Source organism: Triturus cristatus, chromosome 9 (assembly GCF_964204655.1).
Source record: "Triturus cristatus chromosome 9, aTriCri1.1, whole genome shotgun sequence".
Classification (NCBI taxonomy): Eukaryota; Metazoa; Chordata; class Amphibia; order Caudata; family Salamandridae; genus Triturus; species Triturus cristatus.
The window spans coordinates 533892380-533909784 of record NC_140592.1 but is presented as its reverse complement, the minus strand read 5'-3'; the positions used below and the strand labels follow the sequence as shown (position 1 = coordinate 533909784).

At 50.6% G+C, this 17405-nt stretch overlaps 1 long non-coding RNA gene across 1 annotated transcript in view; it reads left to right on the top strand.

Moving 5' to 3' along the window:
- Positions 1 to 3258: 3258 nt before the first annotated feature.
- Positions 3259 to 17405, top strand: part of LOC146798256 (uncharacterized) — a 134910-nt gene continuing 120763 nt past the window's right edge. Inside the window, exon 1 of the long non-coding RNA XR_014969136.1 lies at positions 3259 to 3423. This is a non-coding gene — a long non-coding RNA (uncharacterized LOC146798256). The remainder of the gene's footprint in view (positions 3424 to 17405) is intronic.

The following is a 17405-nucleotide window of genomic DNA, read 5'->3' as shown; positions in this document are numbered from 1 at the left end:
TAATTGTAGTAGCGGCATTCTGAGTTATAATCTCTAGATTTTGTGGAGAGCTGCTTGTCTTGCCTCCTGACTGTGCTCCCCCGACCCCGACCCCTCTTACCGGAGATTTCATTATTTTTGTGGTAGTTAAGCTTCCATCCGGCCCTTTTCGGAATGATTCAACTAGCAGGGTCGGCGGTCTCAGTACTTGTTTACTTGCACTCCCTTTCGCACTCCCTTTCACCTGTAAGGGCTCCGTTTCAGCCTTTCTTGTCTCCATGGGAGGGCGTCTGTTGCTCTTTGACGCAGGTTCATCGGCGCTGATTGAGACGTTAGAGAGCTCAGCTGTTGATGTTCCGTTCGTTCCGTTCGCTCGTGCATTTGCTGCCGCGGGTCTTGTCGGCTGTTTGTTGTGCCGTGTCGCTCTCTGTGAGTTCTTCGGGGACATCCTCAGCTGCCAGGTAAGAGAAATGATTATAGAGGCAGTATAAGTGCAATTACTTAGCCGGACACCTCCCGGGCTCTTTGACAGTCCTTTTGAAGTTTGTCGGAAGAGCCGAGTAACCCTCGGGGAGTTTTGCATTAGCGAGAGCTATCGCCGGCTTCTTCCGCCTCAGCCACAGCCTCAGCCTCCAGCGCTGTGTCTTGTGTTAATGTATCCCACTGCGAGTCTGGTTAGATTCTTTTCGTCGAGGAGCCTCGTAATCTGATCGTAGTTGACGAAAGCCTTTAAGGTTCGTTATGCCCATGAAAAGACGCCGTCCATTAATATCATCCTAATGTCGTTTTCGCCAGGGAGGGTAGAATGGGGGAGAAGCCTCCGGACGAGCCGCTCAGCTCAGATCCTCACTCCGCCATCTTGCCCCTAGACTGCCGTGTTTATATAAAAATCACTGAATGCCATAAACGGTTCTGGTGATCCTTGTTCGGTAAAGAATGTAAGTTGCTACCTTCATAAATTAATTTGATTCAATGGGGAATACAGGTGGGCCTCGACCTTGAGTGGGCACAATGTGGGCAGTGGTCAACATGTCCAGATGTCTGGCATGGGGAGCGCGCGATCACTGCATGCACTGTGTGTGCTGTGCCCTGATTGGCTATATGTTCCTAAATTATGTGGCATCTGACTTTATGTGTTGTGGGAGTGCGCATACCCCTCTAGACATGTGTGCTTTATTGGGGTAAATCTCCCTGGTCCATTGTGGTGCCTATCTGTGGGATTGTGATGGGATTTTGTGTTTGTGCAGTGGTCTGCCAGCTACTTGCTGCCCCACCTGTGGAGCCTGTCAATCAGGGACCTCAGGCCTAGGTCTCAGAGCCTGTCTGACTACGTATTTCTGAGTGGGGGTTGACATTGAGTTCACAACCGGCAAATTCGTTAATAAAGATGCAATTACATTTTTATACATAAATCTATAATTCTTCATATTGACATCAACTTTCTCAATATTAACATTCCCCCCTGTAGTTGAATTTTCAACTATACTATCTAACCCATACTCCGGGACAGTTACTTTATTGGGGGCCTGTTGTTTTTTAAGCTCGCTTTTGACAATTACTATTTTCAATGTTACTTGCATTCTACCTAGTTTGAGGACTGTGTTTTTACAGTAGGAAATCTCCAATTGTACAAATTCACACAAAAACAAGAACACAATGAAAACTAACAACAGCGATGTGGACAGACCGGAGATCCACCGGGAGAGCCAGGAGAACCAATTTGAGAACCACTCCTGCTCAGGGGCACCTACCTCCTCACACGTCTCTTTGCACAAACCTCTCCCTCCACCGCGGTCATTAAATCTAACACATATCGATGCTGCATCACCATAAGGCGGATTACTCTCAGTTCTTTCTTGATTGAATTAAAGCTGAGCTCAGTGCTATTCATAGTTTTAAACATCTTGTACCAGGTTATTTTAAACCAGAGGTCATTCTCTTTTGTCTGTACTTTGAAGAAGGGTATAGCCCTCCTGCCGATACACATGTGTCTGTGAACAGTCTGAATTCTTCATAAATGTCCTTATACTGAGCCCAGACAAAATAATCTTTGGTTCTTTTTTCAGGAATCTGATGCAGCAAGGTTGTCTTCTTCCTTAATGGGTGGTATTACAAATCTAACAGTTCTTCTCTGAGAATGAGCAGTGTCGGGGTGTGTATGGTTCCTAAGGAACAAAGTCCACGCTATCCGGGGATGAACTGAGTGTAGGCAACCTCGCTGTACTCTCTGTAAAAATCCATCAGTGTGGAGGTGCCCAATTGCATATCCAGAATGTGCATAATCGTGCCACAGTTTTCATTTGTGCCCGGTGGAAGCATTCCTTTACCTCTGAAACACAATTAATACAGTGTAGGTTTCCATACAGTTAGGGGTTTTCCCTTCCCTTCTAGCCAAGTGTATCCACCCACCTTGGTATCCCAGATTTCCTGACATTGGGTGGTCATGTTTTTATTCAACCCTCCCCTTTCTGAATCATTCCTTTTTGTAGCCTCGAGTTTGATGGCCCTACACAGAAACTCCATGTCGGGGTTCCACTTTATGTTAAAGAAGGGCAACCAGATTTGCAAAGAGCCAACCTTGGACCACAAATGGAAGCAGGAATGGACATGTTTGCAAATTGAGTTGGGGGCGTTTTACTACCTCCAAGATTCTCTTCTCTGGGAAGTCTCCGGGCCAAACCCACGGAAGTCACCTTTTTTTGATAGAACGCTAGGAAAGGTGAATATTTATTCTATTTATTGTTGGCACCTCACTCTTATTTTTTAGTCTAAAAGGGAATCTCAGTGCCACTGATTTACCAGCACCATCGGTATCTGAAAGAAGTGAGAGGTGTTGGTCGTATGGACTGCTGGGCATAATACAAATGGCACACTTTTTCCACTGGTCGTGACACAAATGCATCGCATGGACTACCGGGCGTGATACAGACAGTGCTTAATTTGTGCCGGTGCTTTCCGGTGCTTAGCACCGGCACTTATCTGTCAGGGCCGGGTCTACACCAAGCGTCTGCACTTCTATGGCAAACTAAATATTATCACCACATTCACTGCAGTGCAGGCGCACCTGGCGCAGACAGTATTGTTCGCCTCACGAGTGCTCACTGCTGGCTCAGGCAGGGCTAGCTACAATATTTCTTCACTCACTGCGCAGTCAGTCACTAACGTCACGTGATGTCGAGACTGGGTCTCGTGATTTAATTTGCTCAATCAACATTCAGCAAACATGCGCACTGAATTAGGGCCCGGGCGTGGCACACTTTGAATTGTATTTGATTTGGACGTGCGCGGCCGCTGTGGTGGTGTTTGCAGTCTGGCCGGCCGCCCTCGCGCCCTGCTCTGCAGTCCCCTCACTTCTGGTGCAGTCAAGAATGCAGTCGGAGTCCAGGACTGCGGCCGCAGCGCTGCTCAGATCGGACGGTCCCGGGAGTTCTTGCAGCTGGCTGAGTCAGTGTCTCTGTTAACTGTTTGTAAAGTAGGCCGTGCCCGCAGTCTCCGCTTTTCCAGGCCATCTGACTGTAATGCAACTGGTGGTCGTGTGAAGCGCTCTCATACCTTCTGATCAAGCTTGCGCCGGCTATACACTGCAAAATAAATAACTAGTGGAAGAATGCCTAATAGATCCCAACTACTTCCCAGCTGACTTTGGAGTGATTGATGGGCCTGTATTAGGACCTTCTGTAGGCACCAGTGACCTATCTTAGTGCACTGGAAAACGTGTCCAAGCCTTCTATGTACGTATAATAGTGTGCTATATTCCAGGACTGACTGTTTCATAATCGACTTATTTTAATGGATGTTCACGCTGCATTTCCTGTTTTATTTGTCCACCGTGACACAGCCCATTTTCTTCGCTGCATGTATAGAACAATTCACTTTAAGGGTGAGCACAGCACGTGCCGAGTTTATGTAGTGTACCTCGGGTTTGCACTTAAAGCCCGATGTTAACTACTGGTTGTAAACTCTGTGCGCTAAAGCAGCAGAAATGAAGTGCGCAGCACTTCACAAAGGCCCGTGATTAAATAAATAAATAAACTACAACACCCCTATAAAGTTGTCTAATATATTCCCAACAACCTGCTTGCCCATATGTTCCTTGTCAACACCTGGATCCGCATTACCTGCGTGAATGGCTTTTTCCAGGTTGCCGAGCTTGCTTTGCACGTGCACCTTGAATGTTATTATTTTTGCTGCTTTACTTTTAAAGAGTATGTAGCACACTCACCTCATCCGATCCCATGAAACTAGCTGCGGTGCGGAAATGAAATGACCAATTTATTTGACTCAAAATAAGAAAATCCCGCAAAAGCATGGAAACAGCAAGCATGATTAATTTATAAATCAACAATGAAAACCAGGAAACCTACAACACGAAAAAACACCATGATAGCGCACCATGGCGTTGAAGGGAGCGCCGCATTCATAAAGAGAATACATGCTCATTAAACGGCTGGTGAGCAGACACAATACACACCAGGGCTTGAAGGGGCAGCTCTGAGTCTGGGCGTGCAGACAGCCCGTGCTAATTTGACAGTCGGTCACTTGGTGAATCTTTTGTTGCGCATTAAAAGGATACATTTGCCAACACTGGAACTTGATTAGCTTCGTGACTGATTGTGAGTGTGTATGTGTAGGTTCAGAGTGGGGGGTGTATCCTCGTCAGTGCAAGTTGAGCAGCCTGTCTGCCCATGTGACTGGCTGATGATCAGTCCGCCACTGTGTAAGTTATTTAAGTATTGAGTGCGCCTTTGTGAGTGGTGTGTATGCTACTGCTGAATGAAGGGTGTGTCTCTGTGTGTGTAGGGTGAGCGATGTGTGCGTGTGAGTGCAGTGCTAGGGTTGTATCCTTATGAGCTGTGTGTATGCGTGGTGAGTGGTGTGCTATATGGTGAAGGTGAAGGGTGTGTCCCTGTGAGTGTACGGTTGAGAGGTATGTCCATGTGAGTGCAAGGTTAACTGTGTCATTGTAAAGTGAGCTGTGTACCTATATGAGTGCATGCTGAGGGGTGGGCCGGTTTAGATGCCATGAGGGAGGTATGGCACTGTGAGGGATGTGCTCTTGTTGAGTGCTAGGTGACAGCTGCGACCAGTGTATTTTTTTTTTTTTTTAAGCAGAGTTGTATATAGCGCGAACTTGACCCGAATCCAATCAGGTATCAGAGCGCTTTACATAGCACCAGTTACGTTACATGAGGACACACATTAATTTTTTTTTTTTTGTTAGGCACGAGGAGATTAAGTGATTTGCCCAGAATCACAGGAGATTTAGCGTCGTTACTGAGACTCGAACCCAGTTCCCCCAGGTCCGAGGTCGAGCGCCCTAACTGTTAGTGCAGGGTTAGACCCCTGTGCATGTTATGAGTGGTGTGCTGCTGTGACAGCTGCATGAAGGATGTTCCTCTGTGAGTGAAGGGGGAGAGTTGTGCCTGTATGACTTCAGAGGGTGGAGTGGGCACGTGAGAGCAAAATGAGGTGTACCCGTGTGAGTGCATGGTGAGAGGTGTACCCATGTGAGTGCAAGGTGAGAGGTGTACCCATGTGAGTGCAAGGTGAGAGGTGTACCCGTGTGAGTACAAGGTGAGAGGTGTACCTGTGTGAGTGCAAGGAGAGCGGTGTACCTGTGTGAGTGCAAGGTGAGAGGTGAATTTGTGTGAGTGCAAGTTGAGAGGTGAGCAGTGTACTTGTGTGAGTGCGAGGTGAGAGTTTTACCGATGTGAGTGAAAGGTGAGCGGTGTACTTGTGTGAGTGCAAGGTGAGCGCTGGGCCTGTGTGAGTACAGGCTGAGAGATATCACCCTGTATGTGGTGTGTCTTTGTTGATCACAGTGTAAATAGTTTCCCTGTCTGAGTGTAGTGTTATAGGTGTCCTCTATTAGTGAAGGGTGAGTGGTGTGCCTTTCTGAGTGCAGGGGAAGCTGTGTGCTTTTGTAAAAGTATAAATTAGAAAATAAATCTAAGCTAATTTCAAATTGCAAGTTTCATTACTTTGTATATCTTTGAATGTTAGCATATGTTGGGAGCTCTTGAAAAATATGCCCAGACGTGGGTCCCTTGCTCACTTTGCCACTCGATTCAAGCTAGCCTGGCTGATGATGGCTGATTAGTCAGAAACCGGTCTCAGGAGGCTTGTTTCCGGTCCAGGGAAGACATGGCTTGGCAGTTCGGGCTGGACTGTTCCCATGAGGCAAATGGTCAGACTGATTTGCATATGGCCTTGTCTGAACTGGGGTGGTGGAGTGAGCTAAAGAATGATGATGGATTAAACCCAGATCAGTTGACTGGGGGTGAGTGTTTGATTTGCTCAAACGCTCCGTCCATCATCCCCTTTGGTATCTATTTATTAGGAGAGGCATGCAGCTAGCTTTCAGAAATACAATAAAAACAATCTCCTCCTCACTAATACTCTCAACAACCTATGCTCCCACCCTTAATCACCCTTAATTTATGAACTCCGTCAAGCAAACAATCACAGCATCCACTACCATTCTGCTCCCTCTTCTTCCACCCACCCTCCTTTCAAATCTCACCACTAAGGTGAGGGGGTGGAGCCAGTTGAGGATGTGGGTGGAGTTTGGGGTAGTGGGCGTAGCCTCCTATAAAAATTTGAGCACCTGGACTTAATTTTTTACAAATTAAGCACTGGATACAGATGGTACATTTAGCCCCTGGGTGTGACACAGGGTGCGACACAGGGTGCGATTCTAGTCACTAGGACAGCTGGGTGTGATACAGATGGAACACTTGTCTCTTGGGTATGATACAGGGTCCAGTTATTTTTTTTTTTTTTTTTTTTAAAAACCTTTATTTTAAATTCAGGACACAGCTATTCAGCCGACAACCCGGAGGTTCGGCAGCATCGATAGTTGGAGACAGTAATACGTCCTCAGTACAGTGCAGGAGAAGTGCAAAGGTTTAATTTTAAATAAACACAAAAAACACACAGCAAACCCCAGCAAGGCAAGAACACTGAAAGCCCATGGTGAAGAACCCCCCAGGGGAGGACGGACCCCACTCATCTACCAGTTACAATACAGTGTAAGGAGGAAAAAGGGGGACAGCAAAGGCCAAAATAGTTCATAAACCATACTGAGCTGGAAAGAAGGTCAAGGGGAAAGCTGTTCCTCGGGTGGTTCCAGATCCGGGGCAAGACATATTCCCCCCCTGTATTGATTCCACTGCCCCCAGATGGCGTGCCACTTCCGGGGGCGGCCTCTAGCGCAATAGACCGTCTTCTCCCTAAACATACTCCAGTCCATATTCTCTTTCCACGCAGTCAATGTGGGGGGCCCCGAAGAGCCCCACAATCGCGCGATATCCCTCTTAGCAACCATGTTACCCAGAGTCACCCATTGGGTCTGTGCCTCATCGAAGTCAGTGGGTCCCCAAACATTCAGGAGGCAACACCGCGCCTCCGGCTGCACAGCAATACCCGTCACCTCCCCCATAACTGCATGGACTCTCCTCCAGAATTCCTCAATGACACCACATTCCCAAATGATATGCAGGAAAGTACCCACCATACCACATCCCCTCCTGCATAGGCCGTCCTCCGAGAATCCCATGTGAACCAGCCGCGGCCCCGTAACATACACTCGGTGCAGTATTTTAAGCTGTACCAGCCTCAGACGCGACGGGATCGCAACCTCCTTAGGAGAAGAAACAGCAGACTGCCAATCCTCATCATCCAACTCGAGGCCATCCCTGGTCCACTGTTCCCTCAGCCCCAGAAGCATGTCCGCCCGGACGTTAATCAGCTTCTTATAGATGAGCGAGATTGTGCTCTCGGGCATATGGCCATCAAGGACCCGGTCTTCCAACGGAGAGGACTCAGGCACCTTCTCACCCTCTACAAGGACTGATCTGAGGGCATGACGCACCTGAATATACCTGAAATACTCGGAGGGCCCAAGCTCATACTCAGTCTGCAACTCGTCAAAGGACTTCACCTTCCCTTTATGCAGCACATCTCCCACCCTGGAGATGCCGATCAGGTCCCACTTATCAAAACCTTTTGTATGCCAAAGCCTTCCCAATCTCTCCGATTCAAACAGCGGGGTAGCGAGGGTGAGCCTATCCTTCCAGCCCAGCGAATCAGTTGCCATCTTCCACACGCGCACAGCCACACCAGTGGGCCCCGTGAGGGACGAGTCTAGGGACCGCAAGTACAACGCCCTGTAGTAGTTACCACCCCGCAACAACCATCTGTCCATGGCATACCCAGGGCTGAGGGCAGGGCCATAAAACCCATGATTGATCGCGCTCAACTGTGTGGCCCAATATTACCGTCGGACATCTGGGAGCGCAATGCCCCCATCGTACCATGGCAGCGTCAACTTTGCAATAGCTATGCGCGGCCGCCCATCCCACAGCAACGTCCGTTGGAGGCCTTCGACCTCCCGAAAGTACTTGGCCGGTACCCAGTCCAAAGTATTCTGGAGTGCATAGAGGAAGCGGGGAAGAGACATCATTTTGAACAGGGCCGCACGCCCGACGAGGGAGAGCGGCAGCCTCCGCCAACTTTCAACGTCGCGCCTCAGGCGTGCCAGGGGAAGGAGCAGGTTCTTATCATAGCGCACAGCAGAGTCCATGGAGATAAAGATCCCCAAATACACGAAACCCTGCTGGGCGACCTGTATCGAACATGTGCTAGGGATCGGTGGAACCTCGCCACTAAGAACATACAAGTACGATTTGCTCCAGTTGATAACGAGACCCGAGTTCCTACCAAAAGATGTGAGTACGTCACAGACCACTATGAGTGACTTCTTGGGTGAGGCAAGATACAGCAGGATATCATCGGCATAGAGCGAGATGCGGTCCTCGTGTTCAGGCGACCACCGAAGGCCCCGTATATCCGGGTGCCAACGTATCCACGCAGCCAGCGGCTCAAGGGCCAGGGCAAACAACAAAGGCGACAGGGGACAACCCTGCCGAGTACCCCTCCCAAGCCGAAACGGGGTCGACGCCCGACCATTCACCACCACACTCGCAAGCGGCCCGTCGTACAGCAACCTCACCCAGCTCACAAAACCGGGGCCAAAGCCGAACTTGGCCAGCACGGCCCACAAGTATGCCCATTCCACCGTGTCAAAGGCCATCGTGGCGTCAAGAGACGCCACAATAGCTGGTTCGCGCAGCGTGCCCGCCCTGGCGATTACGCCATGAAGGCGCCGAAGATTTAATGCTGTGTTTTGGTGCGGGATGAAGCCGGATTGATCCGGGTGGACCAAGTCACCGAGTACCCTAATCAATCGGGTCGCCAGGATTTTTGCCAGAATTTTCGGCTCTGCGTTAAGGAGTGAGATAGGCCTATATGAGGCGCACTGATCTCGGGGTTTGCCCTCTTTGTGGATAACCACAATCGCCGCCAGCCGCTGGTCCAACGGGAGGGTCCCACTCCCCCGCGCCTCCACGAACATGGCGCGCAGGTGAGGGGCGACCCTATCCGGAAACAGTTTGTACAGGTCTATCGGCAGGCCGTTCGGTCCCGAGGCCTTGCCCGAATTTAACGCGCGGATAGCCCCCGCCACCTCGTCAACCGTTATGTCACCATCTAAATCATCCCTATCTATATCGGAGAGGCAGGGCAACTCAATATCACGGAGGAGATCACACGAGTCCTCGAGTGGCCTATCCGACGCTGAGGCATAAACCCTAGAGAAATAATCCGAAAAACACGTGACAATCCTCTCAGGTTCCACAATCGCCTCTCCCCTCTCTCCCTTCAACTCTGGCACAACTCTATTGACCCGTTCTTTTTTGTCCAGCCAAGCCAGGAGTTTCCCCGCCTTGTCACCAACATCATAGAGACGGCCCTGCTGTTCCCTACTGAGAGTCTTAGCGGCGTTCGTCACCAGGTCTTTATACTCAGATTGCTTCAAGCAAAGCTCATGCAGTGAGGACTCCGTAACCTCCTCCTCCATCGCTCCCTCCAGAGCCGCGATCTCCTCCTCCACCTGCAGAACCTCGCCATCTCTCCGCCGCTTGGCAGCCACTATTAGGGAGAGGGCTTCCCCTCGAAGCACGGTCTTAAAAGCTTCCCACAGCGACACTGCCGAGTCCACGGTTCCCTGATTGTCCTTGAAAATTTTTTTAACTGTCCTTACCAGTGCGCTGCGCATCTTGGGGCTCGGAAATACCACGGGTTAATAGGGGCCACCCTTCCCCCTCCCTCCCGACCTAGATCCAGCCGAATCCACACTGGCGAGTGGTCAGATATACCACGCGCCATGTGCCTCGCCTCAGAGACCAACGAGGCATGCGCGGCCAAAGTGAGTAGGTAATCAATCCTGGAAAGGCTACCATGCGCCCCGGAGTGGAACGTGTATTGGCACTGCGTGGGGTGCCGGAGCCTCCAGCAGTCTATCAGGCCAAGCGTGTCTAGGAAGTCTGGAAGCCACTTCTGAGCCCCCCCTGTGACTCTGGGAGGGTATCTATCCAGCAGGCCGGAGCCAACAGCGTTGAAATCCCCTCCCACCACAAGCATTCCCCCCGGGAGATCCAGCAGGGCCCTACCCAGATCTGTAAACGTGGAGGCCTGCAGGGCCGGCGGGACATAAACCGAAACTAAAACCAAAGTTCTTCCTTCCCACCGCCCCGCCACCGCCACAAACCTCCCCCTATCATCAACAATGGTGGAGTCCACCTCAAATGGCAGCGAGGCTCTGACTAGGATGCCCACACCCCTGGACCCAGAAGAGAATCCCGAATGTGCTATGAATTTATAACCCTTCCTATTCAGAGCATAGCACGTATTACCTATAAGATGCGTCTCCTGCAACAGGACAACATCCGGCATTGACCGTTTCAGGAACTGCAAAACAATCCCACGCTTAATGCGGTCCCCCAAACCATTAACATTCCAGCTTATAACACTTAAGCCCCTACCCCCCATCCTCAAACAGAAAGAGGCCCACCCCACACCCGAAGAGCCACCATGGAACAGTCCTGGAAAGAATCATCGTGCCTTGCAGTAATAAACCCCCCAACAACAAACCCAAAATCCCCAAAACACCCCCCACCCTGCACCCCTGCTGCAGCTTACAAAGCCCCCCCAACTTGCAGTGTGCCTGTCGCCCTACATAACCAAAAATTCTACAAAAAAGTACCCTGAGGGAGGAAAAGAGCACCCCTCGCCCTCCCGCAACCCTCCGCAGTTACTGCACTCTATTCAGGTCTCCAGATATAGCCAAATCAAGTCAGATCGGGTCCGAGATATCAGCCCTGCCCATTCCGGCCACTGTCTCCGTCCTCAGCAATGTCGTCCCCCGTCCGTCGCCGGGGCAGAGCGTCCAGCCATTCATCGGCCATAACAGGAGAATCAAAAAAGAATGTCCGATCTTCGTGCACCACACGCAATCTGGCAGGGAAGAGCATGGCATACTTCAGATCCCTCTCCCGCAGCCGCCTCTTCACCCCCAGGAAGCCCTGTCTCTGCCTCTGCACCTGCTGGGTGAAGTCCGGATAGAAATTCACCGATGCGTTCTGGAAGGGAACCGGGCTCGTCACCCTCGATGCTTGCAGGATAGCGTCCCGATCTCGAAAATGAAAGAGCCGGGCGACGATCGGTCTCGGCGGGGCACCCGCCTTGGGCCTCCCGCCCGGCACTCTATGGGCCCTTTCCACCGCAAAGAACTTTCCAAGCCCCTTAGGCTGCAGATGATTGAGCACCAAGTCCTCAACAAGCAGGTCAACCGAAGCCTCATCTGAGGACTCCGGGACCCCGATGACGCGAACGTTGTTGCGTCTGGCCCGGCTCTCAAAATCCTCCAGCCGGCGGGCGGGGAGATCACTCTCGGTCCTCAGCTTACGAACCTCGGTCCACAGTTCCGTTACATCATCGGTGAGGCCCGTGGTCTTGAGGTCCAGGTTCTTAACCCGTTCATTCGTTTTGCCCAAGTCCGCCCGGATCAGGTTGACATCCACCAAGATAGCATCCACCTTATGCGCCAGGGCCTCAAATTGTTTTCCAATCGAAGTCTGCATCCCTTCGAGCGCGCCCATGACATCCTGTAGTGAGGGCTCCGGGGGCAAAGGCGAGTCCTCCTTCTGGGCATCCGGTGCCTGGCTCGACCCACTCGGTGACCCCTTCTGGAGAGCATATCGGTCCATGCTATTAACTTGGGTATAAGCTCCCCTCCTGGTAGTCTTAGCCTTCAGCCGATCCCCCTCTGCCTTGCCCGACATGGTTGTCACCCAGCAGGTCGGTTCAGCGAAGACGGGTCCCTCTCTACGAAGGAATCAGGAGTGATCTGTGCTGCCGTGGTCCGCCAGAGTAGCCTTCAGGGCGTCCATAGGGTAATAAAGCCGCCCAGAGCCCTCCAGGGGCAGTGCTGACAAAGGGAGAGAAAGCGAAAGTGAAAGAACGGGGACCTCCGTCCGACAGTTCACACCTCGCCTGGCCGTTGTTGTTCAACTAGGAGTCGGGCATCCTGCCAACTCTAGCCCCTGGCATCCTCCGGAGATAGGCCGCAATCTTCCGCCAGGCATAAGTCCGGTTCCCGGTGGGCGATCCGACCGCGGGTAGCATCAATCGCCTCCCTGACGAGTCATCCACACGATGCCATGCATACCGACAGGATTAGAGACAGGATAGTCGACGGAGGGCGCGAAGGTCTCGGGAGCTCTGAGCTCACGCGGCCATCTTGGTCAAGCGCTAGGCTCCTCCCCTTCAGGGTCCAGTTATTAATTGTGCTAGCTGCTTGGACTACTGGGCATGATACAGAGGATACGCTTGGGCCTGGGTGTGATACAAGATGCAATTGTTGATGTGCAAATTGTTGATGTGCGATTGTTGATGTCCGATTATTGATGTACGATTGTTGATGTACAATTGTTGATGTGTGATGTTGTAATGCTATTAATTTTGCAAACTGTGTTTTGTTTCAAGTGTTATGTTTTTGTCAATAATTGAATGTTCCATATGAAGGTGCTGCTATTTCTTACAAACTGTATTTGACATCAAAGCAATATCGCTCAGATGCTGTTTTTTTATTCACAACTGCATTTCTTCTAAGTTGTAACCTTCTATATGCATTGTTGTTTGTGTTTAAGATGTATTCATGTTGATTTGTCAATGCATCTGTAGATAGAGTACAGTTAGGAAGGAACATCAAAAAATAGAGTCCATGAAATCTTTCCTTCAGGTTTCAGTAACCTTTTCTTTTTTTCTTCTTTCAACAGCCTTTCTGATCTATAGAAAATGCAACTGTGATCTACAAATCGATTTTGTATTTTCGATTGAAGCAACTCGTTGAAGAATCAGCAAATTTGAAAAAGAAAAAAAAAAGGTTACTGAAACCTGAAGGAAAGATTTCATGGACTCTATTTTTTGATGTTCCTTCCTAACTGTACTCTTTTATTGATTGTGGTTTTGATGACAGTGAACCACAGGAAGTTGAGCATCTAACATTTTTCAATTGGGTGGTACTGTATGTGTTAGTTGCGCACATTGTGTTCCCTTACTGTCATTGTTCTCAGCATCTGTAGATAGCACTGATCTAATAGTAATGTAATTTAGAAGCAGTAACCCATGTATATTTCCCCCATTTTTTTTAAAAACAGACTTTTATTGATTGTCAAAAAGCATACATACAGTCCCGTGGGCATAATGATGAAACTAGGTGGGAAGGCAGTACGCAGTACAATTGTATACATTAGCAGTCTGAGGGACCTCCCAGGGTTGACTGCAATCAAAAGAGCTCTACCAGGATCCCAGGGGCACTCTTCTAACTCTCATCCATCCCCCCATAGATAGCCTGATATACATTTCAATTCGTCCCTATGCATGGTCCAGTCCAATATTGTAAATTGACATAAAGACATAAAGAACTCCCGAACCCCAACCCTCCATCCCGATTCTTAAACACCCCAACAAAGCCCCCCACCCCAACCACCCACCCAAGCATGCAGATGGTTACTAAAATACTTAGGGAGTCAATCAGAGTTCCCGCACCACCCATCAGAATCCCTGCCACACAGGTCGCAGTATATGGCAGATTGGAAACACTGGCGGGAAGGTCCCTGTCAGGTTCTCATTGGTCTCAACATGCTCTTCCACCCTCAGGCGGGGGGATGCTCAAGTGGCCTGTGCATCCTCCCCCCCCATCAGGTGCGCTCTCGTCTTCCACAATTGGGTGCTTAGCCAGCTCCATGAGTGCCACCCATGCTTGAGCCATTTCCAATGACTTCTCGCTCCCACTATGCCTGGCCATGCATAATCTGTAGTTCCCTTCACTATCTGCCCACTTCACCAGCTCCCTACGCCAGCACGCTAGAATAGGTCCCTGTCTCGCCTCCCAGTGGGTAGTAAGTTCTCTCTTAGCCAGGACCAACCCCAAATCAATGAACTTGCTGGTAATCTTAGTCTTAGCAGTGTGCGGAAACCAGTGCAACAAGCAAACCCTTGGCGCCATGGCTATCTCCCTCTCTGTCCCAGTCGCCAAAGCAGTTATCACCCCTTGCCAGTAGTCTCCCAGCTGTGGACAGTCCCAGAACATGTGGAAAAAGCTTGCCCCTTCCTGATTACAACGGGGACAAGCGTCTGACACCCCAAAATATTCGAATATTTTGCCGGGTGTGAGGTAGGCCCTATGTAAGACATAGAATTGGATGAGCTAAAAGCGTGCATTCCAAGAGCTTTTCCACGCCCTCGCAACAATCGCCTCTTGAGGTTTTTGCTTCGATGGGTTCCCCCAATTCCGCCTCCCACTTGAGCCCCAACGCCGCCAAGGGTTGGCGCACGTCCTGAGTAATCCGCCTATTAAGACAAGTTACCGCTTTGAAAGTTCCCGCTGCCATCACTATATATTGACAGGCGAGAGAAGTGGCAGGCTCCAACAATCCCCTTCGACAGTGCTTTCTGATAGCTGCTGTCAGGGCCGCATGCAGGAGAAAGTCCCCTTGCGGAAGGTCATGCCGTTCTCTGAGATCATTAAAAGGGAGGAGGTTGCCATCCTCGTATAAGTCACCTATTGCGGTGACTCCCGCCTCTTCCCAGGTCAGCTACTGGCTCCAATCACCCCCGTGAGGCAGCGCCTCACACATCTTCAGCGGGATCTCGGGCGCCTAAGAGGTCTTGACGTGTGTCCTCCTGGCCATGCGTGCCCAGCACTGCCGCACTGCACGTAAATCCGGTGGCAGCAATTCATTCCTTAAGGGTACTCGCAGCAGCACACAGGACAAAAGACGCCAACTCGTATCTGACCCCCCCAGGTCCTCTGGGCACCTGATATGGCCCGCCACCCATTTTATAAACGATTGGAGCTGCGCGGCATGATAATAGACCTCCAGGTCTGGCAACGCAAGGCCTCCCTCTGCCCTGGGCTGTTGCATGGTAGTTAGGGCAACCCTCCGTCTCCCAGCTCCCCATAGAAATCCTGTAATCAAAGAATTAAGCTGGGCAAAGAGCTTACCCAGGATCCAAATGGGGAGCATCCCAAAATAATAGAGGAATCTGGGCAGGACAACCATCTTCACCAAGGCAACCCTACCTGCAACGAATAGAGTAAGAGTCCCCCAAAAATCAAAACAGGTTTTTGCTCTGCGCACCGCTCGCCCTACATTGCCCTCCAAAAGGTCGTCATGAGCATGATAAATCTGGGTCCCTAAGTATGGTAAACAACGATATTCCCACGGGAAGTCCCCTGCACTCTGTTGGTCTATTCTGTCCGGTCTGGTGGGGAACAAACACAACTTGGTCCAGTTCACCCGGAGTCCTGCTATCCTCCCCAAGGTCTCCAACAAGTCCTTAGCTCCCCGGAGGGCGTCCCCAGAGTCTGGTAGGAACATGATCGTCCGCATACAACGTTATATGCTGCATTTGCCCCTCCACCAAGAGTCCAGAGTAGTACTGCCTTGTCCTGGCGTGTGCAGCCATGGGCTCCATCGCCAGAGCAAACAATAGAGGAGACAACGGGCACCCCTGCCTCGTCCCCCGGGCTACTGTACAGGCAGCAGAAATCAAGCCCCCTGTCCTGGCCCTGGCAGTAGAAGCAATGTACAGCAGCGCCGTCCACCGTATAAAGTGTTCTCCTAAGCCAAATTCCCGCAAAACATTAAAAAGGGAGGGCCACTCCAGACTATCGAAGGCCTTTTCAATATCGACCGCGAAAATGCAGGACTCTTCCTTGTCATAGGTGTCAGACCCTAAAATTCGCATGAGTCTGCGAACATTCATTGCAGTATTTTGGGATGGTATAAATCCAGCTTGATCCTTATGGATCAGCGTCGTCATATGGGGCATCAAACGACTGGCCAAGATTTGGCTCAAGATCGTTTAGTCCAGGTTAAGCATCACGAAGGGTCTGTACGAGGAACGATCACAAGCAGGTTTGCCCGGCTTAAGAAGGGGAACTATAAGGGCTTCACACGTGGAAGCAGGGTGGGCACCATCATGTCGCACTCTATTATAGAGTGCCACCAAGCAAGTCACCAGAGCTTCGGCGTAGACTGCGTAAAAATTCCACTGGAAGCCCATCGGTACCCGGCGTTTTGTTTCTGGCAATGTGTTTTATTGCGCTGCGTACCTCACCCGCTTCAATGTCCCTACCAAGGGCTTCGGCTTCCTCTGCTTCAATTTTTGGTAGTTCCGCTTTTGGCAGAAACTCCTCATCACCAGGGAGGCCAGCGCACAGCCTGCTCTGATATAACCCGGTGTAATATTGTACGAAATGATGGTTAATACCTTGTTGGGTGTAAAACACCTTGTCTCCCTGGCCTCTCAATTCCAGTATCACCGCTTCTCTACGCGCGGGATTGGCCAACCATGCTAGCAGTGCGCCAGCCTTATCGCGCTCCGCGTGCGCCTTTTCTGTGTAGGCCTTATTATCGAAGCAGCGTAATCTCTCAAGTTGAACCGCTAGTTCTTCCCGAGCCTCAAGTAACACATCCTGCCTGTCTGGGCGTTCCGGGCGCTCTTTCTCTGAGTCGCGTACCTTCTGTTCCGCCTTAAGTACGTCTTACAGCAACACTTTGCACACTCCTACCGCCTCACCTTTGCAGCGCCCCCTAACTACCGACTTAAAAGCATCCCACTCAACCACCAAAGAAGACACCGTGTTAGCGTTAACTCTAAAATATTCCTCAATGGCCGACCCAATAGTAGCTCGAAACACTGGATCCTCTAATGTATCAGCCGGAGCTGCCAAGTGGGAATGGCAGGGCGATCCTGTAGCCAATGTAGTATCACCAGCAGTGAGTTATGATCAGACGATGTCCTAGACAAGTATTCACTACGTACCATCCCCCCTTGTACGTCTGGGAAGCTGAGGATCGAGTCCAACCGAACATGTAGGTCATGTAGTGATGAGAAATAAGAATAGTCCCTGTCAGATGGGTGATGTGCCCTTCATGTATCAGTCAGCCCCCACTGTTGCTGCCAAGCCCGCCTCACTTCAGCCAGTCTGTGAACCGGGAAATCTACAAAGGGAG